The sequence below is a fragment of the Schistocerca serialis genome, unplaced genomic scaffold (genome assembly GCF_023864345.2).
Source record: "Schistocerca serialis cubense isolate TAMUIC-IGC-003099 unplaced genomic scaffold, iqSchSeri2.2 HiC_scaffold_1402, whole genome shotgun sequence".
Taxonomy (NCBI): Eukaryota; Metazoa; Arthropoda; class Insecta; order Orthoptera; family Acrididae; genus Schistocerca; species Schistocerca serialis.
Window position 1 is genome coordinate 587,365 of NW_026047628.1, and position 25,161 is coordinate 612,525.

Below are 25,161 nucleotides of genomic sequence, written 5' to 3' on the forward strand. Positions count from 1 at the left end.
CTCGGGTAAATCTTCTGTTTCTGACTTTCATTGGTTAGGGGAACAGACTGAAAGAGCACAGTTATGTCTGTCTTAATCCACAGGAAACACACGTGCTTCCGGTTACACTGCAGCTAATAAAATGCTTCACCTCATCAATGTAATCGCAATGATTCGACGAACAGCCTCTGTAAAAGTTGAAGTTATGTTTGCAGGATCTGATCTGTGTGGCCTCTCTGATGACAGAAAATGGAAATCCCCTTTATTATATAAAAGATTGTCTGCATTCCTCGATTTTTTCGTTGATAACAGTAGTCTAAATATTTTTGCGTAAAACGTTAGGCGAAGTATTGTACTTAGTTGAGGCAAGTAGAAAACGACGGAAATGTTATAAATATGGATCGCTTCCCAGAATTAACTGTTCCCTTCGCTTCAGTTGTGTTACATATATTCAAGTCCCGGGATGGCGTCTATTGCTGTTACATTATGGTGACGTCGTAACATCAACACTCGCGACTCATTTATTATGAACGATACTGCACTGCCAAACACGTTACCGCTATATTCGAGTTCCTCTTATTAAAATCTGAAGAAACATTTTTTTCCATGTTAATGTGTCACATTTTTGCTGTAGTATACGCCTAATACACCTTGAAAAAGCAAACGGCGGACATCTTTCCCATAGGCTTTAACTCTCCCGGTTACAGCTGCCAAATATATAATTGTTAATCTCTTGAACTTCTGATTCAGCAAAAGGATCGCGCAAGCCGTGTAGACGACATGTTTACATCACTGTGACACCTTCTTTCCCGAAACGGTGCTCTGTTCTCATTCACATTCCGGTCGTACATAAAAACAGGAACATAGTCGTCTTGTTGGCAATGTGGAAACACGTAAAGTTATCATTTTTGTAACCTCTCGACAAGTATGCCGCCCATTCTCCGTCGTGTCTGAATAGTCGATACCACAAAAGCCATAAAAGAAATAGGTGCGCAACCTGTATCTAGACTTAACTGAAAACCGTGCCCCAGTAAGCGTAACTTTGGTCGCTGAATAAAGCACCACCGCACGCTTTAACGGAAATGGATAACACTTTGGAACATACCTTTTGTGAGCAATCTCCGACTTCTCCTCCTCATTCTCATGATTTCACTGGCGTCAGTAGAAAATCTATGTCCTCCACCATTCGTTAATGTCTCCTCTCGGTGTTAGGAAAACACCGGTAACTTCGCCGTAACAAGGGCATTGCAGAGACCACGTGAGTAAAAATTATGAAGCTCGCAACATGAACGCTTCTTCGGACTAGCAAAACCTATTAATCATTAATATGTAAGCGTGACTACAGAAAAACGGTTCCCGAAAATTTCGTCAGCTGGATCTTGCGTCCCGTGTAAACGTCGTGTCTGTCGTACCGTCCACCTCGCGTGCTCAGTAAACACGAGGAAACTCAGAGAATGTATTGAAAGCTAGTAGCCCACCTTGAAGGAGATCTTGAGGCAAAATTTACCACCTTTCAGTATAGTCAAAACAGATTTTAAAGCGAATAGTGTTTGCCTCTGTGCGGGAGAAAAACGACGGCTACATGGGTCCATAGAACATTGTCCATGTGTTGTAGGTATATATTGAGATACAAATGTGAGTTAATATCATCGTATTTAACAGTCATCACTTCCGAATAACTGAAGACAAGAAAAGTATTTTTTAATATCTCACGATGATAGGAACAATGTGACTAAAGCTGTTAAACATTTGGTTTGTTTTCAATGCTTTGGCAAGTCTGTTCTTTCCTTAACACAGATTCTGTGAGGTTTCATATGTTGGCCCATAATAGCGTGACTGCACTCTTGTCACGACATTTATACATTTACTTCATTACTAGAGGACATTTTGTAATCAAGAAAGGTATTGTACACCTATTTTCTTAGCTCCTTTGCTAAACGTATGACATTTTCTTTGGCGTAGTTATTTTTTACTGAATTTGAAAGTTACGTATCGCTAGCAACGCATTCCGTTATTCTGCCGTTTTTAGCACTTTCCGCGAAGGGCTAAGTGTACTGGACTCCTAAGAATTCGATCAACATTCTGTCACGCCTCGTCTACCATATATAGAATGCGGAAACACAATTTGACCAAAAGTGTAGGTCACAAAGTCAGCATCAAATGAAAGAATTTGAAACGAAACTAGAGGTCGCAATTGATTATTTATGGTGCTATAGCAGCACGGAACACACTTAAAATTTTCATTCATTTTGGCCCTTTAAAGACATGAAACATGGAGATGTTATTGTCTTAATCTCTGAAAAAGTACTGTCTGGTACGTCAGCTAAATCCGATGCCCGTGTAAGTGCTACATCAAGTTTATCTTGATCTCAGCGTGACGATTGGTTCATCCAAACATCCTGTTTACGAATAAATTTTCTGAAAATTACTCATCATTTTGAGTAAAGACATCTGTATGTCAGATTTCAGTCACTTTCCTATAGCGCTGAAAATATGTAGTTACGACACTTAGTTGCCATACACAAATTTCTGTTTTTCATGCTGTCTTTTCCACCCCGGCACTTTTGGTCAAATTGTTTTCGCACGCCCTGTATAACGGTGCTGGATGGCAAACCTAGCTCAACCAGCCCTGTTCAAATTATTCACTTTTTACGTACGCTACGCGTGCCTCATTGAATGACTCCCAGCCCAGTCGTCCGCCTATATTTCGCCACGTCACTGGAAAGCCAGCACGCGATCCACAAAATAGCGAAACCAGCTGTACTGATTGCGAGCACATTCAAACATTAATCGCAAATGCCGATCGTAGGCTACTAATGTAGAAGCTGCGTTTATCTTTCCGTCAATTCTTCGTATCCTGCAGACCACAGAGTTCAATGGCTGCATCATCGGTCGATTGTTGCTGTTGCAGCCACGGAATGACGACAGTTAAACTCAGGCTGTCTCCGGAGTGATTGGGATTCTATTAAGAGAATAAAAACAGTAAGAAGTAACGAACGCAGCAGCTAGCAGTAAAACTGCACGTTTCTGGTGATTTTATGCGATGGCAATTTTAAACGGTAAATTACGTAGTAGGACTGAGTTAACAGCTATTACACAAACCCTCCACAGACAAATTAACTAACGTTATCGTCCTTGCCACATTTCATTTTACACGCAGCTGTCTTCAACTACTTCTTATGAATGAGAGTTAACTAAGGCTCTAACTCATGACGAAGTTGACTATTACTATTACTACTCTCTTATTTTTCTTAGGTAAAGAATGAGCAAAATGCTCACAGGACACAGCAGTCTTGCGTCTAGCATGCACTCATCCACGAAACAATTCTTCCTGGCAGAGTATTACCTGTTGCGGCGCAGAAATGATTTTGTAATTACCTCTACATGCAATTCATATGTAACCTCATAAATTGAATAGTTAGTAAAAGGACTAACCGAGTTATGTACTGCGTAGTATGAATGAATGCTCCAATTTTGGCGGCAACAACGATAAACTAGCGCAAAATAGGAAGACTTAGCTATAGAGGGCTCTCGTGACAGCTAAGTCGTTCATGAAATCTTAATGGTGACAATCAGTCGGGAAAGCAGTGAGAAAGCTCTTTTGGCTGCAGGAAACGGAGAATTGACGGAGAAATAAATTCGGTTTCTGTATTTCAGGGATCTGCATTTGTGATTGAATGTGCTCAAAATGAGTTCGGTGTCCTCTGATGCTGGTTTGGTGGCTTCCTGTGTCACGTGATGGCGTTCCAGTGACGTGGCGGAGCGGAGGCGGACGACACGACTGGGAGTCGTTCGGTGATAAGACGTGTGGCGCACGTGAGAAGAAACGTCATGACGCAAGCAGTGCTGGTTGAGCGAGGTTTGCCCTGCAGCACCATTATATTCGCCTGACAGCCTGATGTGCTAAAAAGGGCACAATGCGGTGGTACACAGTAGGCACGCAAAAGGAAATGAGATACGTATGACCAAGGCGCTACAAAATAAGATGAAAAATATATTTATTGATTACAAAAAGCCCTCTAGTAAGCTACTAAATAAATAAATCTAGTGACAAAAATGTGTGTCACACTATTATAGGACACCATACGTGACCCTACAGAATCGGTGTTAATGAAAAGAGGGACTATGCATCGTTGGTCAATTACCAAAGTATTGAAAATGAAACAAAACTGTTAACTGTGTTGGTCACATTGTTCCTATCATAGTGAGTAATGACGAAATACTTTTACAGCGTCTGTGATTTCGAAACGACGACAAAGAGACTGTTAAATACGGTGATATTAACTCCTGTTTGTATCTCGATATGTACCTAAAATACATGGATAATAATCTATGTAACCAAGTAGCTCTCGTTTTATATCTCAACCACAGGCAAACACTATTGTACTTATTAACGGTTTTGACCATACTGAAAGTTTCGCCTCAAGGCCTTAATCAAGTCGGGCTGCTAGACTTTAATACCTCCTGCGACTTTACATGTATTTACTGAGCGACGTGAGGTGACGGTACGACAGATACGACGTTTACATGGGTCACAACATTCACATGACGAAAATTCCGGAAACCGTTTTCTCCAGTCATATTAACATGTTAAACTGTAATAGGTTTTGTTAGTCCCAACTAGCGCCCATGTTGCGAGATTCATGATTTTCAGACGCATGGTCTCTACAGTGCCACTGTCCTCGGTGCTGCGAATTTTCATCAGTGTTTTCCTAATATACAAATAATGGAGAGTATGGATTTCCAACGGAGACCAGTGAAATAATAAGGATCATGATGATGATGATGACGATGATAATGGTGATGGTTATGATGATAATGACATTGCACATAAAGGGATGTTCAAAACTATTATCCACATCGTTAAAGCGTTAGAAACAGCTTTCCTGAGCGACCGGAATTACGCTAGTTGTGGAACGACAAGAGAGGCATCGCTGGTGCAAGAGTATTCCATCCAAAAGTTGAGGCGAGTAGGGATGCTCAGAAAACTTCTGAGCGAATAAAGACACATTCATACAGCTGTGCACAGAGTTTGTGGATGTTTTGTCATTGGACACTGGAAGTGTGGAGGAGCCTTTGCCAATGAGTGAGTGGGTGACTGTGGTTACAGCTTTCAGTTTTCAGAACTGTTTCTCACACGCCGACATACGAGTCCCGTAGGAACTTACCACAAATTTCCAAATTTCCATGAAATTTGTAAATCGAGAAAAACAAGAGACTGCAAGACCGCTAAATGGGTAGAGCGATTTTGTACCCAGTTCAGTCCTTGAACTTCTCTTATGTACATATTGCCTTTGACTTTCCCTAGTATAGAATATATTACATATTTACTTCATATTCTTACAGTGAGCGTACCACGCTCGTGTTTACTTGTCCTTTCTCTGTTTATGTAATATATTTCATTAACTATATAATTTCATAAATTGACTGCTAAGCTGTTTTATTATTCTGTTCTGGTGCCGGCGTGTCACAGGGTATGATGAGCTCTCTAGCGGTTCAGTTGCTCTAACCTCTTGTCGCCTAAGGGCATTTTAGTGGCCATGCCAAGAGAGTGCGCAGATTACTTACTGAAGACTGTATTTTCATGCATTTGACTTTTTTCCATATTTACTTTATCATTTTTACACAACTATGTTAGCTTCGTGTTCTCATGTACGTCATTATTTTTTTGGACATAAAATCGCTACAACAGCATACAGAATTACATATTGTATCTTAACCACTTCGTTTTAACGGTTTAAATTTAACTTCAGGCACAATTTCATTTGTTGCATTCTATCACTATAGTAGCTTATACATCCGTTACTTACTGCATTCTTCCTTCATTGCATATTGTGCTATTATGTAAATGATGAATATGGGTAGGCTTTGGCTACTGTTCAGCAGTGTGTTGTGAACAATAGCGCTGTTAACAAGATTACTCTCTCCGCACTATGGCCTAGTTTACACTATATTTTAAATACACTGATGGAAAAAATAACAATACAAAGAAAATTTATGTAGAGTAATGGCATTTCGGGAATGTATTTGTTTGCCGAACACATTTAAGTGATTAACATTTCAAGATCATAGATTAATGCAAGCGCGAGATAAGACATAGCAAATATGAAATGGTGGTACATTAATAACCGGTGTAACCGCCAGGCTCTTGATTCCAAGAATGCAAACGTGCATGGATTGTCTTGTACAGGTGGGGGATGTCAGTTTGTGGAATGGAATTAATGCTAGTTGCAGATGATGTTGGACTTGTCATCTGATGATGTCAAATATGTGTTCGACTGGATACAGATCTAGTGGTTGAGCGGGTCAAGGAAGCCTGTTGACAGTGTATAGACCATGTTGGGTTACAATGTAGGCGAGCATTATGCTATTGCATAACGTACCTTAGAATTTTGTTCATGAATGGCAGTACAGCAGCTCGTGTCACCAGACTGACGTAAAATTTCGCAGTCAGGGTGCTTGGGATAACCACGAAAGTACTCCTGCTGTCATAGCAAATCGCACCCCAGACCATAGCTCCAGATGTAGGTCCAGTGTGTCCAGCACACAGATAGGTCATCACTAACACCGAGGCACAACCAACTTTCATCAGAAAGTACGGCAGACCTCAGCCCTGCATTCCGTTGTGCTCTCGCGCGACACCACTGAACTTTCCAGTGGCAGTAGTTTGATTTCAGTCGGCTGCACACTACAGGTTGGCCGACTCGCAGCTGTCCTTAAAGTAATTGATTTCTAACAGTTTATTATGTCACTTTGAGCCCAGTTGCTACTCAGATTACTGCTGCAGATGCAGTACGGTTCATCAGAGCCGTATGCAGAGCAGAATGGTCTCTCCTCTCTGTCGTTCTGAGCCCGGTTTTCTTCCGACTGTACACTCTCATGACGACTGGTGCCTGTAATAACGCACAGTGCCTTTATTCCTGCCAAATATTTCATAAGTATCGCAGCTTGTCATAGCCCTTTTACATGACCTCATTCAAATTCAGTGAGGTGTTGATAAGGGAGTCTTTATAGCTTTAAAGGCATTCTTGACTAACATCATCTCGCTACGTCCAATCTCAAGGATAAAAAACACTGACGACCGTTAAAGCGTGTATTTAAAGCGAACCTAGTCTGCATCTTCATAGTGGCACTACTAGCGCCACACAGATGCGACTCACGCGAAATTTGAATAGACATCATATCTCAGATGTAGAAACACGCCTCTCAACTTCCATTTATGTCGCACAACTCCTTCTTGTTTTATTGATTTTCCCCCGTCAGTGTGTAGGCAACGATGCTAAGCTGATATTGTATTTATTTTGTGATCATGCTACTAAGGCTTCATTATGCTAAGACACGTTTTAAAACACTCATGCCTTCTCATATTTAAGCCCATGTTTTCCAAAAGTGTGCCAGTAGTAATTTTCAATGTCGTCTATTTTATTTTTCAAAATGTAAATAGACTATAAGACTATTTGTTTTCAGTTCATTTAAATTTTTACAATTTTTGCTTTAAAATGTAAAGTAAAGTGTCTCTATACTGGAGGTTGAAGTTCTTGACATTGTATGTAAGTAATGTACATGAAATACTATGTAAACTGTCTATCGCGATAAATAATTTTCTGATGACATTTTGTATTTAATTGTGAGTAATTTAATTGTAAGAAATGGTCACACTTAGGAAAAATGTAAGAAATAGGTGTTATGTAAAAGCCAGGGTGCTTTTGAATGAAACGAAAGTGGCTCTGGAAATGGAAGAGGTGGCAAGGGCGAATTGGCGCGCTACCTAGAGCAAGTGCGGAAAGTAAGTCACACAGTCTGTGGCAGCGGTGATTGAGGCAACACCCTTGTGGAGCAGGAGAAGCTTTGAATGCCAATTTACAATTGGTACAGTGTTTTACTTTTGCACAGTGTGAACCATTAATTTAAACTGTGTTTTGTTAAAGAACAATAATTCGTGAACTTTAAAAAAACTGGTTTACCCTGTTGTTTCACCCTAATTTTATAACTGTGTAGGGTTACTTCCAAGTGTTTGATTAATCTTTCCCGTTTTATAGACTTATGAAGTGCCAAGCTAATATAAAGAGGCACAATTTAAATTGTTTTTGTGTAAAAAGTTGTCTTAGTTGTTTCGCTGAAAGACACAATGAGAATTTTAGTTAAGAGTACTAATACGTCCTCTTGGGTAAAATATTCCTCATGTAATATAGCCCCCATTCGGATCTCCAGGCGGGGACTACTCAGGAGGGCGTCGTTATCAGGAGAACGAAAACTGGCGTTCTACGGATCGGAGCGTGGATGTCAGATACCTTAATCGGGCAGGTAGGTTGAAAAATTTAAAAAGGGGAATGGATAGGTTAAAGTCAGATATATTGGGAATTCGTCGAGTTCGGTTGCAGGAGGAACAAGACTTCTGGTCAGGTGAATACAGGGTTATAAATACAAAATCAAATAGGGGTAATGCAGGAGTAGGTTTAATAATGAATAAAAAAAATAGGAGCACAGATAAGCTACTACGAACACCATAGTTTACGCACTATTGTAGCCAAGATAGACACAAAGCCCAAACCTACCACAGTAGTACAAGTTTATATGCCAGCTAGCTTTGCCGATAATGCAGGGATTGAAGAAATGTACGATCGGATAAAAGAAATTATTCAGAAAGTGAAGGGAGACGAAAATTTAATAGTCATGGGGAACTGGATTCCATAGTAGGAAAAGGAAGAGAAGGAAAACTATTCTGTGAATATGGAATGGGGGTAAGGTATCAAACAGGAAGCCCACGGTAGACTTCTGCACAGAGCATAACTTGATCGTAACTAACACTTGTTTCAAGACTCATGAAAGAACGTTGTAGATGTGGAAGAGGCCTGGAGACACTGGAAGGTTTCAGAAATATAATGGTAAGACAGAGATATAGCAACCACGTTTTACATTGTAAGATATTTCCAGGAGCAGATGTGCACTCTGACCACAAGCTATTGGTTATGAACTGTAGATTAAAACTGAAGAAATTTAAGGAGATGGGACCTGGATAAGCTGAAAGAACCAGAGGTTGTAGAGAATTTTAAGGAGAACATTAGTGAACGATTGACAAGAACGGGGGAGGGAAACACAGTAGAAGAAGAATAGGCAGCTTTGAGAGATGAAATAGTGAAGGCAGCAGAGGATCGAGTAGGTAAAATGATGAGGGCTTGTAGAAATCCTTGGGTAACTGAAGAAATATTGAATTTAATTGATGAAAGTAGAAAATATAACAATGCAGTAAATGAAGCAGTCGAAAATGAATAAAACGTCTCAAAAATGAGATCGAAAGGATGTGCAAAATAGCTAAGCAGGGATGGCTAGAAGACAAATGTAAGGATGAAGAGGCATATATCACTTGGGGTAAGATAGATACTGAATACAGGAAAATTACAGAGACCTTTGGAGAAAAGAGAACCACTTGTATGAATGTCAAGAGCTCAAATGGGAACCCAGTTCTAAGCAAAGAACGGAAAGCAGAAAGGTGGAAGGTGTATATAGGGGGTCTATACAACGGCAATGAACTTGAGGACAATATTGTGGAAATCGAAGAGGATGAAGATGAAATGGGAGATCTGATACTGCGTGAAGAGTGACAGAGCAATGAAAGACTTAAGTCAAAACAAGGGCCTGAGTGTAGAAAACATTCCGTTAGAACTACTGATAGCCTTGGGAGAGCCAGCACTGACAAAACTATACCATCTGATGAGCAAGATGTATGAGACAGGCTAATACCCTAAGACGTCAAGAAGAATATAATAATTCCAATCCCAAATAAAACAGGTGTTGACACCCGGGCTACGGGTGTGTGCTGTGTGGCACCAATGTCTGTCAACATTGAAATCTACTTGAAGTACCCACGTGGCCGTGTTGGCCGCATTCTGTCTCCCACACCACACATTGAACACCAACCCATTACTCAAGCACAATGTCATTAGGTGTGCAATACATCATAACTGAAGATTGGCCTGTTATGAGATGATGACAAGCACGTTATTTTTGGTGACAGAACTGGTTTGCTACCATACACGCACTTTTCACTTGAGCAGTAGAATGTATGAATATATACTACATATATATGGTGAAAATTGGTGTGTTTGTGTGTGTGTGTGTGTGTGTGTGTGTGTGTGTGTGTGCGTGTGTGTGTGTGTTTGCAGATGTTACAGTATGACCACTTATCGTAGTATATATATACACTCCTGGAAATGGAAAAAAGAACACATTGACACCGGTGTGTCAGACCCACCATACTTGCTCCGGACACTGCGAGAGGGCTGTACAAGCAATGATCACACGCACGGCACAGCGGACACACCAGGAACCGCGGTGTTGGCCGTGGAATGGCGCTAGCTGCGCAGCATTTGTGCACCGCCGCCGTCAGTGTCAGCCAGTTTGCCGTGGCATACGGAGCTCCATCGCAGTCTTTAACACTGGTAGCATGCCGCGACAGCGTGGACGTGAACCGTATGTGCAGTTGACGGACTTTGAGCGAGGGCATATAGTGGGCATGCGGGAGGCCGGGTGGACGTACCGCCGAATTGCTCAACACGTGGGGCGTGAGGTCTACACAGTACATCGATGTTGTCGCCAGTGGTCGGCGGAAGGTGCACGTGCCCGTCAACCTGGGACCGGACCGCAGCGACGCACGGATGCACGCCAAGACCGTAGGATCCTACGCAGTGCCGTAGAGGACCGCACCGCCACTTCCCAGCAAATTAGGGACACTGTTGCTCCTGGGGTATCGGCGAGGAACATTCGCAACCGTCTCCATGAAGCTGGGCTACGGTCCCGTTAGGCCGTCTTCCGCTCACGCCCCAACATCGTGCAGCCCGCCTCCAGTGGTGTCGCGACAGGCGTGAATGGAGGGACGAATGGAGACGTGTCGTCTTCAGCGATAAGAGTCGCTTCTGCCTTGGTGCCAATGATGGTCGTATGCGTGTTTGGCGCCGTGCAGGTGAGCGCCACAATCAGGACTGCATACGACCGAGGCACACAGGGCCAACACCCGGCATCATGATGTGGGGAGCGATCTCCTACACTGGCCGTACACCACTGGTGATCGTCGAGGGGACACTGAATAGTGCACGGTACATCCAAACCGTCATCGAACCCATCGTTCTACCATTCCTAGACCGGCAAGGGAACTTGCTGTTCCAACAGGACAATGCACGTCCGCATGTATCCCGTGCCACCCAACGTGCTCTAGAAGGTGTAAGTCAACTACCCTGGCCAGCAAGATCTCCGGATCTGTCCCCCATTGAGCATGTTTGGGACTGGATGAAGCGTCGTCTCACGCGGTCTGCACGTCCAATACGAACGCTGGTCCAACTGAGGCGCCAGGTGGAAATGGCATGGCAAGCCGTTCCACAGGACTACATCCAGCATCTCTACGATCGTCTCCATGGGAGAATAGCAGCCTGCATTGCTGCGAAAGGTGGATATACACTGTACTAGTGCCGACATTGTGCATGCTCTGTTGCCTGTGTCTATGTGCCTGTGGTTCTGTCAGTGTGATCATGTGATGTACCTGACCCCAGGAATGTGTCAATAAAGTTTCCCCTTCCTGGGACAATGAATTCACGGTGTTCTTATTTCAATTTCCAGGAGTGTATATATATATATATATATATATATATATATATATATATATATATATATATATATATATATATATGCAGAGTGGTCCACTGATCGTGACTGGGCCAAATATCGCACAAAATAAGCATCACACCAAAAAACTACAAGGAACAAAACTCGTCTAGCTTGAAGGGGGAAATCAGATGCAACTATGGTTGGCCCGCTAGATGGCGCTGCCAAAGGTCAAATGGACGTCAACAGCGTTTTTTTTAGGTAGGAACCCCCATTTTTATTACATATTCGTGTACCCATAAGGAAATATGAATGCTTGAATTGGATCACTTTTTTCGCTTTGTGATAGATGGCACTGTGATAGTTACAAACATATGGCTCACAATTTTAGACGAACAGTTGGTAACAGGTAGGTTTTTTAAATCAAAATACAGAACATACCTACGTTTGAACATTTTATTTCGGTTGTTCCAATATGATACCTGTACCTATGTGAACTTATCATTTCTGAAAACGCATGCTGTTACAGCGTGATTACCTGTAAATACCACATTAACGCAATAAATGTCCAAAATGATGTCCGTCAATACGTGTAACAACATTCCTCTGAACAGCGATAGTTAGCTTTCTGTAATGTTCGCACATGCATTGACAATGCGCTGACGCATGTTGTCAGACATTGTCGGTGCATCACAATAGCAAATATTCTTCAACTTTCCCCACAGAAAGAAATCCGGGGACGTCAGATCCGGTGAACATGTGGGCCATGATATGGTGCTTCGACGACCAATCCACCTGTCATGAAATATGCTATTCAATACCGTTGCAACCGCACGTGAGCTATGTGCCGGACATCATGTTGGAAGTACATCGCCATTCTGTCATGCAGTGAAACATCTTGTAGCAACATCAATAGAACATTACATAGGAAACCAGCATACATTGCACCATTAGATTGCCATCGACAAAATGGGGGCCAATTATCCTTCCTCCCATAATGCCGCGCCATACATTAACCTGTCAAGGTCACTGATGTTCTACTTGTCGCAGCCATCGTGGATTTTCCGTTGCCTGATAGTGCATATTATGCCGCTTTACGTTACAGCTGTTGGTGAATGACGCTTTGTCGCTAAATAGAACGCGTGCAAAAAATCTGTCATCATCCCGTAATTTCTGTTGTGCCCAGTGGCAGAACTGTACACGACGTTCAAAGTCGTCGCCATGCAATTCCTGGTGCATAGAAACATGGTACGGGTGCAATCGATGTTAATGTAGCACTCTCAACACCGACGTATTTCAGATTCCCGATTCTCGCGCAATTGGTCTGCTACTGATGTGCGGATTAGCCGCAACAGCAGCTAAAACACCTACTTGGGCATCATCATTTGTTTCACGTGGTGGTTGACGTTACACGTGTGGATGAACACTTCCTGTTTCTTTAAGTAATGTAAACGAACTATCCAGCGAACAGTCCGGACACTTGGATGATGTCGTCCAGGATACCGAACAGCATACATAGCACACCCCCGTTGGGCATTTTAATCACAATAGCCATGCATCAACATGATATCGACCTTTTCCGCAATTGGTAAACGGTCCATTTTAACATAGGTAACGTACCACGAAGCAAATACCGTCTGCACTGACGGAATGTTACGTGATTCTACGTACTTATAGTTTGTGACTATTATTGCGCCATCTATCACAAAGCGAAAAAAGTGGTCCAATTAAAACAGTCACATTTCCGTAGGTACTGCACGAATATGTAATAAAAAATGGGGGTTCCCATTTAAAAAAGCACAGTTGATATCCGTTTGACCTATGGCAGTGCCATCTAGCTGGCCAACCATAGCGCCATATGGCTTCCCCCTTCAAGCTAGACGAGTTTCGTTCTTTGTAATTTTTTCATGTGATGCTTATATGCATACATACTGTGAGTTTGTTTTTTGCACACTATATGAATGAGTTATACTTTTTTGCACATCATGTGTGTATGTCTGTGTTGTGGCGTAACAAGACAGCTACGCCACACTGAAGTAGCCGAAAGGCACGCGTAATCTCACGTAGGCTAGATAGAGGTCTGAAACAGGATACGTAATGAATGGTAGCAAGAAAAGTACGTAGCTGCTATAATACTTAACTTTTAATCCATCAGTTGTTTACAGCATTCCTTGATGATACAAGTGAGACTCTATCTTAAAATGGTTAATGGCGCCTTGCTAGGTCGTAGCCATTGACTTAGCTGAAGGCTATTCTAACTGTCTCTCGGCAAATGAGAGAAAGGCTTCGTGAGTGTAGTCGCTAGCAATGTCGTCGTACAACTGGGGCGAGTCCTATTCCGTATCTCGAGACCTGCCTTGTGGTGGCCCTCGGTCTGCGATCACACAGTGGCGACACGCGGGTCCAACATGTACTAAATGGACCGCGGCCGATTTAAAGCTACCACCTAGCAAGTGTGGTGTCTGGCGGTGACACCACAGTCTGTATGCTGTGTTAAGTTCTGCTGCTGCTGGCCATACCAGAAGGGATTTATTTTAAATCAGTGTTGTATCTCCCAGGAAATTTGTGAATAAAAATTCCCTGCCCACTGCAGTTAAAGTCCATAAGTGTATAAGCCCATCAACTGTAATACAACTTCTTAAATTGTGTTATGCCTACTCCTAACTATTGGAAGGGAAATGCGTGAGTGCATCAACTGCAGACAAAGAAGTATTAACCTAGGAGATGTATTGTGTTTATATTTCTGTACATTGTTAAATGATTTTTGTAAATATTGAATGCACAGTTTGCACAGTTTTTGTACATTGCTTTTCTGTGTTGAAACAAATATATTATATTATGTTAAATCCTACTGTGTTTTCTGTGCTGAAATATGTATATTATTTGAAACTGAACTGGTACAACATATGGCAGATATGATTTTGTAAAAGCATGTTGGTGGAATCAACGTTGATGAATAAATAAGTATAGTTTGTTAAAATCTAGTTATTTGTTTTCTTTCTACTTCAAGTATGACACATACACAAACACACACACACACACACACACACCACACACACACACACACACACACACACACACACACACACACATATATATATATATATATATATATATATATATATATATATATATACATGCACAGAATTGCACAAATCTTAAATCTTTTTCTATAAGAATAATGAATGCAATTACACTTCATTCTTTTTTTGCTATAGTCAGACACAAATGTCTGCATAAAGTGCCATATTTTTTTACAGTAGGGATGTACATTTGCATTGTAGATTTCTTTCTTTAAGATGGCATTATTTACACTTCATTAAAAGCATTGTAATATGATTACAGTTAATGCTAGGCAGATGAGTGGAATAGCGCTGGCTCTGTGAGTGACAGTGCAACACAGGTAAATTAGCCATCTTACTGCCCAGCCTGGCTGATGGTGATGCGCATTGGCTGCTATCTAGCACGGCATGGCCAGAGGTGGAAGCTGTGGCACATCTGGCCCTTTGTGCACACTTGCTCAGTGTTGTGGCATGGGGTGGTGTAGGAGCACAGGATGGTGGTGTAGAATGGGGAGGTCCCTTCCCCCTCACGTCGTGTTAAGAACTTAGCACAAGTGGACAGATCCAAATGTAATGAAAATTGGACCCAGGACAAGCAATATGTGTGTGATATCCAGGGAATAGACACATGAATTCTATAAGTGACCAGACTTTTATAAATAACCATCCAGTTCTGAGTGACTACTGGCTTAAAACAACCATCTTATGTGGTTTTTCATGTCGCTGAAATGCTTACTATCCCCAGGGTGAATAACATGTTTGCATATCTATAAGGTCTGAGTGGGGTCCTTCATCTAACAGATAGCCTGAAAGGTCTCTGTTGGATTCCTTTCATGTTAATTTCTTAAATATGTTGCCATTTATGGCATAAATTCCTCTCCTAAAATTACTGTGGTGTTTCTGACTATCTGGGAGGAGACTGAGCAGTGGAACGTGTTAGTTTTACACATAAACAAGAACGATCTGTCGCACTACTATACTTGAAAACACAGTTTATATGTAATTCATGTCACACAGTCTCATACAGAACCTACATCCGCTTTCTTTTATATACTGTATATGATAAGATACCGTCATCCCCCTTCCCTTCTGTGTGAGAGGATGAATGAGCAAATGTATTTCTAGTTGCATGCTTGATGGTAGCAGACAAGAATGTCTGCTAGACAAGAGTAGGACCAACGTCTGAACAGGTAGCTACACTTTCTAAAAGCAGAGAGGTTTCTATTCTTAGTATGGTCCTGTCCGTCCCTTGTCATGTTGGTATAGGAAGCTGCCTCTCTGGTCACTTCCGTTTGTATCTGTTAAGCACGCTCTGTAGCGGCGCAGGTCAGTCTGTCCGTGGCGAACGTCTGAAGTGGTAAGATCTCCGGCTAAGCGTGTGTCTGCTGAGTCCGTAGGACAATGAATTTCTTAAGTTCTGCCTAACTGAAAATTTAATCAACTTTAATTCAGGTTTAGCTCTAAAATATCTAATGTTATCTTAAATTGCAACGCAGTGTAATTCGAGTGTGAAGTTCAGAATGTCTTCCGGTAGTTGCTTTGTCACTACTTTGTGAGTAAAGTGGAACCACGTGTTGATCAGTAACTCTAACTAAGATCATCAATCTTAAATGTGAATGTGCGTGAGATTATAACGTCGCGTCTTGACAATATTTTTCAATATAGCAACTTATCTTTATGTTCAACCCACGTGGGGTGTACTTTGTAAGACCAGTGCCATGTGCTTATACGATTGTTTGACCAATCAGGTTAATAATAAGACGATAGTAACCAGTTCGAGGTTTCAAATGGTTCAAATGGCTCTGAGCACTATGGGACTTAACATCTGTGTTCATCAGTCCCCTAGAACTTAGAACTACTTAAACCTAACTAACCTAAGGACATCACACACATCCATGCCCAAGGCAGGATTCGAACCTGCAACCGTAGCAGTCGCGCGGTTCCGGACTGAGTGCCTAGAACCGCTAGACCACTGCGGCCGGCGGTTCGATGTTTTTCTTTTGTAAATTGCTTTTAGATCTAATTTATTTTAATTATCAAAATTATTGTGGAGTTACACTCTTTGTGTAAACCAAGTTGACCACATGAAGCATGTGGTGTAATCAACAAAGTAGCCCTCAGCTATTCGTTTTGGAAAGATTTCACAGAGAATTAGTATGAATTTAGTATACCAGTGTGTGGTAATTGCATGACGGACAGGATTGCGCTACGAATGTAACTTCTTTGGACGAAAATTGAACCGGTTGGTTGTGGTTAATTTCCTCTTGCATATGTTTCAACGTTCTTCGTATGTTATTTTATGAATGCAGTGTTGTATGCAGTCTCCCAATCTTGGCTCCATATTTGATGTGTTCTGTAAGATTACAAACTCACATTTTCACAATACCAAATAAGGCACCAGTTCGGTTATGAATCAAATTTAATATGCTGAAATTTCAGTGATCAATGTTAAAATAAATTTCCGAATATAAACTGATTTATTTCTTTTTATTTAAATTCTCTTTATATATATATATCACCGGTTGTCGTATGACAATTAAACGATTACAATTAATGTTAGTCTGGTTGGGAATTTGGTAAGCTAGACTGGATACCTGGTGAAACAGTTGCTCAGTAATGCAAGGTTAACTTCCCCAGACAGCTCACAGCTTTTAACCCGCTTTTATTGTCTATCAGCACCACTTCCATAACAAATTAAAGCAACAACATTACACATGGCGACCCTGTTCTGTGATTCCGCTAGACTCTGGAATCTCTGAAACGTTAGATTGCGAGCGTTGTATAATCTTAATTTTTTTTCCCTGCAGCGCTCAAACAACTTCTGCGTTGTTTCTGAAGAGACTTTGAAATTATTCATGGTGTTGTTGAGCGGCGTTGTGTTGTTTGTCTTGTTGTTTTGTTTTCTATATTTGTGTGTTTTATATGTGTATGTGTTTTTTTCCTCGCTTGTAAATTGCACTGCTTCGATCAAAGATAAAAATTTGTTTTGCATGTGAAAAAGTGCGTACTAGGTTGGGTACCTTTCGTGTAACTGTCATAATTTTTGGGGGATACATTTATTGTGGTTAGTGTGTTGTGTACCGGGTATAAATTAAACTAATGCAGACACGTAACCAGGCTAAAAGTAGGTGGTCCAACAACTTAAACAACATGGACCAAGGGGATAATTTGATTTCGAATATTAACGCGTCGGACGGTTCCCAAAATACTTCAGACGAAATGCTAAACAGGACGAACGGGCTCACAGCAGAGCCAGAAATTAATTTGCGTCCAACTAACCAAACTGATTTGGCAGAACTCATGAAAGCCTTATTGCAACAAAATAAAGAAAAGGCAGAGAAATCAGAAAAATCGTTCCGAGAACAAAAAGAATCATCTGAAAAATGGATCCGAGAGCTAGGTGATCAAATGATGCAGAAATATGAGAAATCGATCCAAGAGCTAGGCGAACAAATGATAGAGAAATCTGAAAAATCGATCCATGAGCTAGGCAAACAAATGACGCAGAAATCTGAAAAATCAGTCCGCACCTAGGCGAACAAATAGACGAAAAACTAATCCAGCAGACAAATAAAGTCGACAAGTCGATGCAGAGAGTGTCCGATGATATCTCACAAAGAATAAACAATCTAGCAAGTGAAATAAAAAGTGGTATTATGAAAGAATTAGGCCATACATATGAACAAATCGATGATCGTCTGCAAGCCTTAGAACAGGGCAAGCAGAGGCGCGATGCGGAATCGAAAGAGAGCAAGGAACAGCTACTTAGGAATTTCCAAGCGCTGAGAGAAGGACGCCAAAGGGAGCGCCAGCAGGTACTCTCCAGGGTTCAGGAGGCGGAAACGCGTTGTCCCACATCCGTTAGCAACACAGTAGCGGACAACAGTCAAGCGATTCACGCACTCGAACAGCAAGTAGAACAATTGAAGCAAACTGGGGCGGAGGACAACAGACAAATACATGATAAGATTGCGGCATTAGCGGACATCGTAGGCACGATGAAGGTGACGGAGAGCAATAACAATACTACACAGGTAGCGGTCGCAGAGACTGAAGAAGTGCTTTCGCTTCTTAGATTTCAGAACGGACAGTTCGAAGTGAACAGGCGGCACAAAGCTGTAACAGGCGAGTTACAAGAATACGTGGCGCATCTGGAAAGCCGCATTGGGTGTGATTCCGAACTCGCCAATAGCACTAAAAATAGCCGTACGAACAGTGTAGAGAGGGACTCCGGCCACGAGGGAGATTTTGACGACAGGGAAGAATGCATTTTGAGGGGCAGACATGAGAAAAATAGAAACATTCAAGGGGATTTGATTTCAAACATTTCCTTACAGCGAGAAAGTTTGAGATATTTCGAAATTCGCAAAAAGGAATACATCCACGAGCATGGCTCGAGCAATTTGAGTTCGCCTTCCCCCTGACTGGGCAAGTTCACATAAGATAGAATATATGTGTGGCTATCTGGAAGGCGAACCGGGGATTCGCCTGAGGTCGGCAGCGCGTCACTGCAACTCCACTCGGGAGTTTCGACAAGCCTTTCTGTCCACCTATGGGTCGGAAGCGGCACAAGATAGGGTCAAGCATGGCATAATTATGCTGCCAAATTTGAACCAGTCTGGTTTCAGCAGCCCATCACGCCTATCGACCACATGCTGCAGGCAAATCAATTTCTATATGACCCATATGGGCCTGCAGAACTAATTAGGATATGCATCACCACATTGCCGATGCACTTGCGCCACGTCATTCTTGCGGGACGATGCAAAGAGGACGTGGAAACGTTTAAGACACTTCTCCAAGAGTTGGAATAAAATACAGGAGAATGCCCGCCTAAATAGATACAAAGTTATTACGGGGCACAGCAGCATGACCGCAGTCTTGGCCATAGCACTAATCAACGGCGTGACTGGTCGTCCCGACGCGAACGGAACAATAATCGTGACCGGCCGTATAGACACTGGGGTAACTCTCGCGAGCACAGGTGGAACAACGGAAATTATCGAGGACGTGGACAAGATCGTGAACGCTACAGGTACGGCAACCAGAACCAATACTACGATGGACACAGTGGGAATAGGATTGTAAGTGGAGCACCGCATGATGTTGAAATTCGGCCGGCCAACCCTAGACACAATCCAGCAAATGGAAATGAACAAAACCGGCAATGACAAATGATCAGCGCAGAAGGCGCCCAATCGGAACAAGTGAGTGACATGGCAAATGAGTACATAGGGTATATAGAGAGGACAGTGAAGAGTAGAGAGGACGTTGAGGAGAAAGAATTGATTAGTTTAAATTTGTGACATATGCATTTTGAATAATATGTTGGTAAAAAGAATGATAAAGATGTTTCTGTGTGATTGATTGAAGTGATGTTTGCTTTTTTTTCTTTCCTTGTGCAATTAGGATTTAGGTTGGTTCAAATGTGAAGATAAAAGGTTTCTTTGTGAACGAGTAAATTGCTGTTTATGTTTTTTTTTTTTTTGTGTAAATTGAAAAGAGTCACTCCTGAGAGAAGCAAGATCTGTGTTGAAATAAATGCAAAACTCAGGGGAATCTTCCGATTTGTGGGTATTATGGGTCTGGCAAACCCAGGTCCCCAGTTGTTAGTAGCCTTGTTTCCGATTTTCTGCTTTCAGTGCTACTATTCTATACCTATCAGTATAAATGTCTTGTGACAGCCAGAGCGAGAGCACCAGCAGCAGCGAGTACTGTTTGTATAAAGCGTTTATTTTGCATTTTGTTTACGACCTTCCACTAAGGAAGGGATTCTATTTGTGTTTATCTGCTCTGCATAGTAACTAACAGTTCTTGATAAAACTTTACGTAGTTTTCGTGTTAGATTTCTTAGTGTTTTCTTGATCGTTTAGAACAGAAAGCGCCCTAAAACCGTCTTTTGTTTGTTTCGCGGCCGTTAGCCACTAGTCACTTGAATCAGCAGTTGTCTTGTGACAGCCAGAGCGAGAGCACCAGCAGCAGCGAGTACTGTTTGTATAAAGCGTTTTTGTACTTAATTGCTGCGCTTAGCTTTTAAATAGTTTTTCTGGGAAAACCTAGCGTAGTTTTCGCGTCCCGTATTTCAGTGAGTGTTTCTTGATTATCAGAGTAGCTCATAAGAAGATTATCTTGGGAATTTGTCACCGTATAGAGTAGGGTAAACATAGTCATGTGTAGGGACTGTGGTTGTTGTGAGCGGACGCAAGGAGAATTGGCCACTCTTCGGGGGCAGGTGGAGGCTTTGTCTGTTAGGCTCATCGAGCTCGAGGCGCAGGCGTCGGCTCGTAGTGGCGTTGGGGCAACTGTGGTGAGACCTATGCCTACTTCGGTGGCCTTGGAATCACGTGGAACCCCTGATGTCGCTGCGTCTTCCGGCAGTGAGCATCTTACCGGTCAGCCATCACTCCAGGGTGAATGGCGGACAGTGGTGGGCTCGCGCGTGCCTGGCCGAAAGGCGAAGGTGGGATCTGGCCGCGCGGCAGCTGCCTTACCCCTTTCCAACAGGTACGGGGTGCTTCCTAGTGGTGATGACATCGTTTCCGAGCCACCACAGGATGCCTCGCCTGTTGGGCCAGTGGCCGATTCTCCGGCAAGGTCCCGACAGTCACAGAGGGCGGGCCTATTAGTTATAGGGAGCTCCAACGTTAGGCGGGTTATGGAGCCCCTCAGGAAAATAGCGGGTAGGTCGGGGAAGAATGCCAGTGTGCACTCGGTGTGCTTGCCGGGGGGTCTCGTCCGTAATGTGGAGGAGGCCCTTCCGGCAGCTATTGAACGCACTGGGTGTGACCGGCTGCAGATAGTAGCACATGTCGGAACGAATGACGCCTGCCGCTTGGGTTCTGAGGCCATCCTTGGTTCCTTCCGGCGGCTGGCTGATTTGGTGAAGACAACCAGCATCGCACGTGGAGTGCAAGCTGAGCTTAATATCTGCAGCATAGTGCCCAGAGTCGATCGCGGTCCTCTGGTTTGGAGCCGTGTGGAGGGTCTAAACCAGAGGCTCAGACGACTCTGCGACTATAATGGTTGCAAATTCATCGACCTCCGTTATTGGGTGGAGAACTGTAGGGCCCCCCTAGACAGGTCAGGCGTGCACTACACACCGGAAGCAGCTACTAGGGTAGCAGAGTACGTGTGGCGTGCACACGGGGGTTTTTTTAGGTTAGAGGGACCCCCCCTTGGGCGAAACGATAAAATACCTGACGGCTTACCAGAGAGGACATTATCATCGTTGATAAAGAACGTCCGTCCTCAGAGACCAAAAACAGGAGAAGTTAACGTAATATTGGTAAACTGCAGGAGTATCCAGGGCAAGGTTCCTGAATTAGTATCTCTTATTGAAGGAAATAGTGCGCATATAGTATTAGGAACGGAAAGTTGGTTAAAACCGGAAGTGAACAGTAACGAAATCCTAGACACAGAATGGAATATATACCGCAAGGATAGGATAAACGCCAATGGTGGAGGAGTATTTATAGCAGTAAAGAATTCAATAATATCCAGTGAAGTTATTAGCGAATGCGAATGTGAAATAATCTGGGTTAAGTTAAGTATCAAAGGTGGGTCAGATATGATAGTCGGATGCTTCTATAGACCACCTGCATCAGCAACCGTAGTAGTTGAGCGCCTCAGAGAGAACCTGCAGAACGTCGTGAAGAAGTTTCGTGATCATACTATTGTAATAGGGGGAGACTTCAATCTACCAGGTATAGAATGGGATAGTCACACAATCAGAACTGGAGCCAGGGACAGAGACTCTTGTGACATTATCCTGACTGCCTTGTCCGAGAATTACTTCGAGCAGATAGTTAGAGAACCAACTCGTGAAGCTAACGTTTTAGACCTCATAGCAACAAATAGACCGGAACTTTTCGACTCCGTGAATGTAGAAGAGGGTATCAGTGATCATAAGTCAGTGGTTACATCAATGACTACAAGTGTAATAAGAAATGCCAAGAAAGGAAGGAAAATATATTTGCTTAACAAGAGTGATAGGGCACAAATCGCAGAATATCTGAGTGACCACCATCAAACATTCATTTCTGAGGAAGAGGATGTGGAACAAAAATGGAAAAAATTCAGAAACATCGTCCAGTACGCCTTAGATAAGTTCGTACCGACTAAGGTCCAAAGCGAGGGGAAAGATCCACCGTGGTATAACAATCATGTACGAAAGGTACTACGGAAACAAAGAAATCTTCATCATAGGTTTAAGAGTAGTCGAATCATAGCTGATAAGGAAAAGCTGAACGAAGCGAAAAAGAGCGTAAAGAGAGCAATGAGAGAAGCATTCAACGAATTCGAACATAAAACATTGGCAAACAATCTAAACAAGAACCCTAAAAAGTTTTGGTCATATGTAAAATCGGTAAGCGGATCTAAATCCCCTATTCAGTCACTCGTTGACCACGATGGCACCGAAACAGAGGACGACCGAAGAAAGGCAGAAATACTGAATTCAGTGTTCCGGAACTGTTTCACTGCGGAAAATCGTAACACGGTCCCTGACTTCAGCCGTCGCACGGACGCCAAAATGGAAAATATTGAAATAAACGATATCGGAATTGAAAAACAACTGCTATCACTTAGTAGCGGAAAAGCATCCGGACCAGACGAGATACCCTTAAGATTCTACAGTGATTATGCTAAAGAACTTGCCCCCTTTCTATCAGCAATTTATCGTAGATCGCTGGAAGAACGCAAAGTACCTAGCGACTGGAAGAAAGCGCAGGTCGTTCCCATTTTCAAGAAGGGTCATAAATCAGATGCGAATAATTATAGGCCTATTTCGCTTACGTCAATCTGTTGTAGAATAATGGAACATGTTTTGTGTTCTCGTATTATGACGTTCTTAGATAATACAAATCTCCTTCATCATAACCAACATGGATTCCGCAAACAGAGATCATGTGAAACTCAGCTCGCCCTATTTGCCCAAGAAATTCACAGTGCCGTAGACACTGGCGAGCAGATTGATGCCGTATTCCTGGACTTCAGGAAGGCATTTGATACGGTTCCGCACTTACGTTTAGTGAAAAAAATACGAGCTTACGGAATATCGGACCAGGTTTGTGATTGGATTCAGGATTTCCTAGAAGAAAGAACACAACATGTCATTCTTAACGGTTCAAAATCTGCAGATGTGGAGGTAATTTCGGGAGTACCGCAGGGAAGCGTGATAGGACCTTTATTGTTTACAATATACATAAATGACTTAGTTGACAACATCGGTAGCTCCGTGAGGCTATTTGCAGATGACACGGTTGTCTACAAGAAAGTAGCAACATCAGAAGACTCGTACGTACTCCAGGAGGACCTGCAGAGGATTAATGCATGGTGCGACAGCTGGCAGCTTTCCCTAAACGTAGATAAATGTAATATAATGCGCATACATAGGGGCAGAAATCCATTCCAGTACGATTATGCCATAGGTGGTAAATCATTGGAAGCGGTAACGACCGTAAAATACTTAGGAGTTACTATCCGGAGCGATCTGAAGTGGAATGATCACAGAAACAAATAGTGGGAAAAGCAGGCGCCAGGTTGAGATTCATAGGAAGAATTCTAAGAAAATGTGACTCATCGACGAAAGAAGTAGCTTACAAAACGCTTGTTCGTCCGATTCTTGAGTATTGCTCATCAGTATGGGACCCTTACCATGTTGGATTAATAGAAGAGATAGACATGATCCAGCGAAAAGCAGCGCGATTCGTCATGGGGACATTTAGTCAGCGCGAGAGCGTTACGGAGATGCTGAACAAGCTCCAGTGGCGGACACTTCAAGAAAGGCGTTACGCAATACGGAGAGGTTTATTATCGAAATTACGAGAGAGCACATTCCGGGAAGAGATGGGCAACATATTACTACCGCCCACATATATCTCGCGTAATGATCACAACGAAAAGATCCGAGAAATTAGAGCAAATACGGAGACTTACAAGCAGTCGTTCTTCCCACGCACAATTCGTGAATGGAACAGGGAAGGGGGGATCAGATAGTGGTACAATAAGTACCCTCCGCCACACACCGTAAGGTGGCTCGCGGAGTATAGATGTAGTAGATGTAGAATGAGGATCTCTTACTATAGTATGCGTGCTGTATGAATATTTTAAGATAGGAGAACTCTGAGAAAGGAATGAGTAAGTCTGGAATCTTGAAAACAGGATGCGATAATACGATTGTTTAACCAATGGCTTCCCAATATGCACTTATATGATAATATTGATGATATATCTTTTTTGTTCTTTATAGCTGAGTACATAAAGTTCTGTCTGTGGATTTCGTAAGCAGATTGATTCCCTTCAGGGTGAAAGAGGAGTTGTGGTTTGTGTAATTTACGTGGCCCTGAAATAGTATTATGGTAGTCAAATACGAGCAGTTTTTCAGCAAATGGAGAATGGAGCAGAAATATGGATCCTTTCTGTAGTCTTGATTGATGTTGAGCCAGAGCCTGAAAAATTATTCTGCGTTAATACTTGTCCTAGAAAAGCGACGTTTATTTGTTTTGCTGATGCTGTGAGCATTACA